Below are 6,365 nucleotides of genomic sequence, written 5' to 3'. Positions count from 1 at the left end.
AACTAAAATCCCATGGCTTTGGCAGGAGTGAGAAGAATCTGAAAACAAAAAAATTAAAAAGCAAGGTGCTCTGCATGATTGAATTAATAATGTAGAAAAGACTTCCCGAATAAGAAACATCAATCCTGAAGAGAAAAATAAAACTTCTCTGCAATCTAAGATAGTTCATCAATAATAAATGAAATTTGCTTTTGAATGAGTTCTGTTAGCTCATTGTTTCCCCGTAGAAATGCTGTGAATACAGGTTACCTACCAGGAGTAACCTTTGTCATATCACAAAAGACGTATTCTGCTTTCCAGCTCAGCTATGTCTATCAATCTGACCAGGAGCCTTTGAAGCCCTTACCCTCACCTTTGCAGCAAACAAGTCCACATACCAAACAGATTAACACAAAAGTCTCCCTTGCCAATAGCCATACCTTTACCACACATTCTTATACAGGACACACCTTTCATTCAACTAAGTAGGCTTTTACCAAGAGAGCCTCAGGGGAAGCAAGTAAATTTAATGGGAGGTGTAATTCCTAAATAAATCCATCTATTAGCCAAGGTATCAGGAAGCAAAGGCCAGCTTACCCTCTGCAGCACACACCCTACTCTGAGACATTCCCACATCAACTTCAGCATTTCCATTTCTCTTTTCAAGTTTAATTTATGTCCTCATTTCCTACTCAGCTGCACTAAAGCAATAAGCCCTGATGAGGAGGGCATTATCATGAGACAATTTAGTATGCCCAACACATGATGCTCTACAGGTCAATTATAAGGTCAATTAACAGACCATATTCTCAGCCAGACGTTTTTGGTAGTAAGAACAGTGTAAATTAACAGGCTTTGGAACTGCCTTAGTAATTTTCTTTTTCTTTGAGTCTGAAAAGCATTTGAGAAGGAGATTAAGAAAAAAATGTCATGTAAAGAGTGATTTCTTCACATCTTCATTAAACCAAGGCAGTAGCTTCTGAAATGGAGACAAATGTCAGTCTTTTAAAGTTATATTTGAGTCTGGAAGCAGTTTTCTGCTTAATCTCTCTGTAGCTGAAGGAAAGAACTTAAAAATCATTGTGACTAGCTATACGCAACTACATGATATGGGAACATGAGTCAGGCCATTTTTTTTTGTTTTCAATCGAATTTATATTTTCACCTAGATTCATTTTGGACAATACAACTCCTAGTGTGAATATCTTTATCCGTGAAGTCCGTTTACATGTATCACGTAATTTCAGACCTAGAATTGAAAGTTTCCTATAATCCTCAAAAATCGTATCTGGGAAATTTAAAATAGTTTGACTTTGAAAGTTGGTGACCACGGAGTGTAGCCCTTTAAGGAGATGAGTTGCAGGTGTTGTGTGTTTGCTTTCTGGTATAATACTGGTAGATCTGACATCTGGAAGAATCAAGAGACAACTAAATATGTATCAGGGTGTTCTTTTTTTTGTTTTATTTTGTTTTTCCTGTTTTCCTTATGGTCTCAGTTGTAAGCCAGGGCCTAACTGATAATGAAAATTGTATATGACAACTAGCAGGGTCTAGGAGCTTATGGTTTAACTGAACCAGGCTTGACTTCCACAGAGCCCCCCCCAAAAAACCCAAACCAAAAAAACCAACAACCAAAAAACCCCAAACTCATATATATAGAGAGATATATTCATATATATATGCATATATACATTTGGAAAATCAGGAATTGGGATCTTCAGAGATCTTAAAAACTCAATACATCCCATACAGAAGGTCTTGTGGCATCCCTGTGATATTCCAGCTAAATAAAAGCAACACCAGCTTCTGGGGGAGTAGATTGCTACTTGGTAAACTTTTTGGCAATCTCAGTCTCTGTGTATCCTGGGTATTTTTGTGTGTGCATGCATGCAAAGCACACATAAATAAAACTGGACACAATTAAAGAAAAAACATCAAATAGATTAAGAGAAATTAAGATTAAAAAAATGTAATTTTTTCCATGTATCCTCCTGTTAGCAGCCAGATCTATGGTTCAGTGGGGAGATAAGGCCATTAAGACAATTTAATATGATCTCCTGGAAATGCAGGCCAAAGAACCTTTTTTTTTTCATAATTTCTGCATGAAATCTTTCAGAAAAAAAAAAACAAACAAATCAAATACATCCTTCTAGCAAAGCCACTACCGCTGAATATTATAAGAGGCTTTGGAAACATTATTTCTCTTTCTTCCTTGTATTTAATTTTTAGCAAGCCAGGATAAAGCAGCTAACTATAAACATTTCATATTCTGCAAAGATGCATCTCTTTTCTCCATCCTTATGCATCCCTTTTCTCCATTATTATGCAGGAATTACCAAACAACAATGGAACTTAGAAATTTTACTCAGATAGAGAGGCTAATGTTGGGTAGCAGCTACTCACCTATGACACCGCACCTGACATTATTAAAAGAAGGAAACATTGCTCAAGGAATTAAATATTTATTCCTTTAAAAGTATAACTAGAGCATGAAAATACCTCCCACAGCTTTTATCAAGCTGTCAAGTTCTCCATAGCTTGGTGCTAACTGAGTGATAAAGGGAAAAATATCTAAAGCAGGAGGAACGTGTGAACCTTTGCTTGAGGATGCACTTGGTCATTCAGTGAGAAACCAGAAAAATACTTCAGTATCCCTGATCTCTGCAGGTACAAATCAGCAGCAAGCTCGGTATGTGCTTAACTTCCAAAAAAATGCTTGAATTCACTGCTAAGATGACATGGGATAATCTGTCCGTCTTCGGACACGGCTTCAGCTGTGACCTTTCTCTTCTGGCCAAAAACCCCTCCCCTTTTTCTGTTCCAGCTTCCTTCTCCACACACGTATTCATCCTCTGCCTTGCAGAAATAACTGAACAACCAAGTCTGATCTGAAAGGTTGTTTGAAGGCGTATTTATAAATAGAGTGAAAGGAGATACACCACCTTATTTCCATTATAAGCCTTTAGATTCATACTGGGGCATTCATTAAAAAAAAAAAACGAACCACAACTAACTTGTTTTTTGCTTGAAAATCCCATTGAAACCTACATTTTTATATGCAGAAATGCCATTTTAAGCCTATAAATATACATCCTCTTTATTAAATTTGAGTTTCATAGAGGCACAGGAAATGTTTTGGCCAGCTTTTATGCGGAGATATAAAACAATGTGCTAGATATAAATATAGCCATTCAGCATTTTTGTCTCTGTGGGATTGTTTCCCACTGCATTTCCACACTTGGTCCACCTCTTTTTAAAATGTAAAAGAGCTGAACTATTGATCAGTATTTCACACTCTAAAGACACAGTAGCAAGAAAATACTGGATCAAAGTGAATCTGTGCTGAGCTTTATCCCCTGCTTCCTTATTATCAAAGCAGTTGTTCAACTTTAAGCATAGGAATACTATCATTTATATGCAGCCAAGCACTTAAACTCATGTATAAATTTAATGATGTAATTGAGATCACTGGGATTAAGGATAAGAAAGTGCTCTGTATGAGTAATGTACCAAGTTATTTTACCACACTCAGGTTTCATTTCTTTGCCCAACCAAAATCTCTGTTCCTTTGTAGTAATATGTCTTGCTCAGTAGCTCCTTGACTACTAGCTCCTTGACCTAGAATACATATTTAGCTATTTTAACTCTTCTTCTCACTTTCAAATGCTTAATTTAATAGATAAACCAATAAGATAAAAAATAATCTTAGGAAAATTATTTTGGAAGTTATCTAAAATTTCTCAGGCTTTCTGTTTTCTCTGACTTCTTAATTCACAAATTGGCTGCTACTCTTGCTGAAGAAGTATATTATAAATTGAAATATTCTGCTACCCCTTTTCCCATACTGTATTAAGATGGGGAGAAAGCCAAACCCCTTTCTTTGGCCTTCTCCTCATGGCCGCAGGTCAAAAGATACAGCCATTTCTGGAAAAAGCATATAACTCACTGTCGTAACTTGGGCTTCTAGTTTATCATAGAGAAGAGATGATTCCTGGCACGTGAATAACAAGAAGAGTGACCACACAGCATGGAAGACCACACTGGGATGCTAGGAACTGTCCCTAGCTCAGGGATGCCTGTCTGACCTCCACGCTGATCTTCAAACCAGTCATTTGCTGTACGTTCATCTGCTGGAAGCAAATAATTATTTAAAAATAACTAAAATTTTCCATCAAGAAACATATAATAGTAATTTCTAGAAACAGCAATGTAATTGCTTCTTTTGTACTGTACGTACAGTTTGAAGAGAAAATTTTCCAAGTTGTATGCATACAGGAATATGCGTAGTACCCATACCTTTGGTTTGTGAACCGAGGTGATAATCACGAGAAACATGTGGATCAAAGGTTGTGGAGGTCCAGTAGTTCTTCATTACACTATGCTGGTGATATGAGTCCCCTTATGCCAGTGGAGGACTGGCTGTAGTGAGCATTTCCAAAATGCACACGCATTATTTTATACCTACACTACAGATCTTCTAGATCTTTAACATCTGCAAGATTTCAAGACGGAAAGTTTGTAGGATGATTACTTGGTTGGTGTTGTCAATGGAATTATTATTATGGCAACTGTGACATTGCGAAAATGAATTCCACAATTTACTTCTAAAAAAGTATTTTTTTTTTTAAATATTGAACTTGCTGTTTTATAATTCATTGTGTCAACCCTAATTTTTAAGTTATAAGGACCAGTGATTACTTGTTCCTTATTGATTCATCTCATAGCCCCACTATGGACAAACCTGAAGAAACTGGAGACTTACCGCATTTAGTCTCTCCTTATATGAAAGCAATTCCAGATTTAGTAACCCTTCTCATGTTTCCATGTGAGTTTCCATCCTACGCCATTTCTTTCAGATGAGTTGATAAAAACTGCATGAAATATTCAAACATAGGCACATCTCAGATGTATAGTATCATCCAATATTTTCCTCCTTCTCTATTAAACCTCTTCTAATCAATCTTAACATTCGATTGGCTTTACTGCATGAGCTGAGCATGAACTGGTATGTTCTGGCTGTTTCTGGTTCTTGTTTTCATGTACATTACTTTTCACTTATCGACACTAAATTTTATCATGCTACCATAAAGATATTTAGAGCATAGATGGGCCCCTTTAGAAGGTAACTAATCCATCCTGAAGTAGGACTCTAATTCAAGGGAACTAAGTTGCTGAAAATAATTTTGGGTTTTACCTGCTCGGACTCTAATTTTCCTTTCCATTTTGCTGACACCGTCATTGTTTTGACTGAGTGACCGATAATGGGTTCTTTGTATTACAGCCTTCCTCTTTCACTGAGGAGCCTTAATCAGTGGACACTCTACAAGACCTGTTCATAGATCTCATTGCTAGATGGCTTCTTCTAAACAACTCTGTTTGGGATGCCTCTTATAGTGACAATATAATTTTAAAGCAACTGTTCAGTTAATCCATCAGAGTTTTAGACCAAAACACTTCTGAAGAAGTGCTATGACTTTTTATTTGTGGCCAATAGCCAATTTTCTTGTTTCATGCACCATACTGGAACATTTTTGTTTGTCTGTAATTTCCTACTTTTCCTTTAAACTCAGTATCCATCTTTTGCCTCTGTAATTTTGTTCATAAATATCCCAATTACTTTTAGGTATTTCATTGGTACCACAAGTAATACCAGTCTATGTCAGACTACAGGGCAATATAGGGAAACTTCTTCAAGGACCTTCCCACACCTTCTAATGTATTTTGATCATGTGTACAGTTTCCAGTTCTGACTGGGGAACCTTTTTATTGTGCAGTACAAATAAACAAAGCAAAAATAGTAATTTCCTAAAAGGCCTCTGAGAGTACATTTCTTTATAAAGATTGTGTAGGAGGCCAATGGAACAAAAATTGCTACGTTGCTATTCTGAGGAATAATCAACGTATCTGACACAAGCATCCAAGCATCTCTCAAAAACGCTGCGAGGGATATACATGTCACTTACGGTACACCTCACAGTTTATCACAGTGTTTCAAATCCATTACGAGGTCATGAATGTTCTCTTAGGTTGTTGATATTTAATTGTAAGAAAAATAAATACATGTTCATTGTTTTATTTTAGTATACAGAGAGAACTTTTCATAACAATAATACAATCTCTGTAGTTGAGCCAACTGTTGGGGCTAAAAGGGAATAAAAGCAGATACTGCATTTCTTTGCACAGTGGTCTTTATACAGATCTATACAGTGTGGCACAACAGATGATTTCCAAGGTTTTGAGATGTCAACCTTATAGGTTAATAAATTGGACTATCTTTATGCTGTTTCTGACGTGTTTTATTGAAACAATTTCATCCCACGACATGTACGTCTCATGTATTGAAGTTTAAATCAGTCTTAGTTTTAAACTCTAGTTTTGACCCCCAT

The sequence above is a fragment of the Vanellus vanellus genome (assembly GCF_965231255.1).
Source record: "Vanellus vanellus genome assembly, chromosome: 4".
Classification (NCBI taxonomy): domain Eukaryota; kingdom Metazoa; phylum Chordata; class Aves; order Charadriiformes; family Charadriidae; genus Vanellus; species Vanellus vanellus.
Note: the sequence above shows the minus strand (reverse complement) of the source record.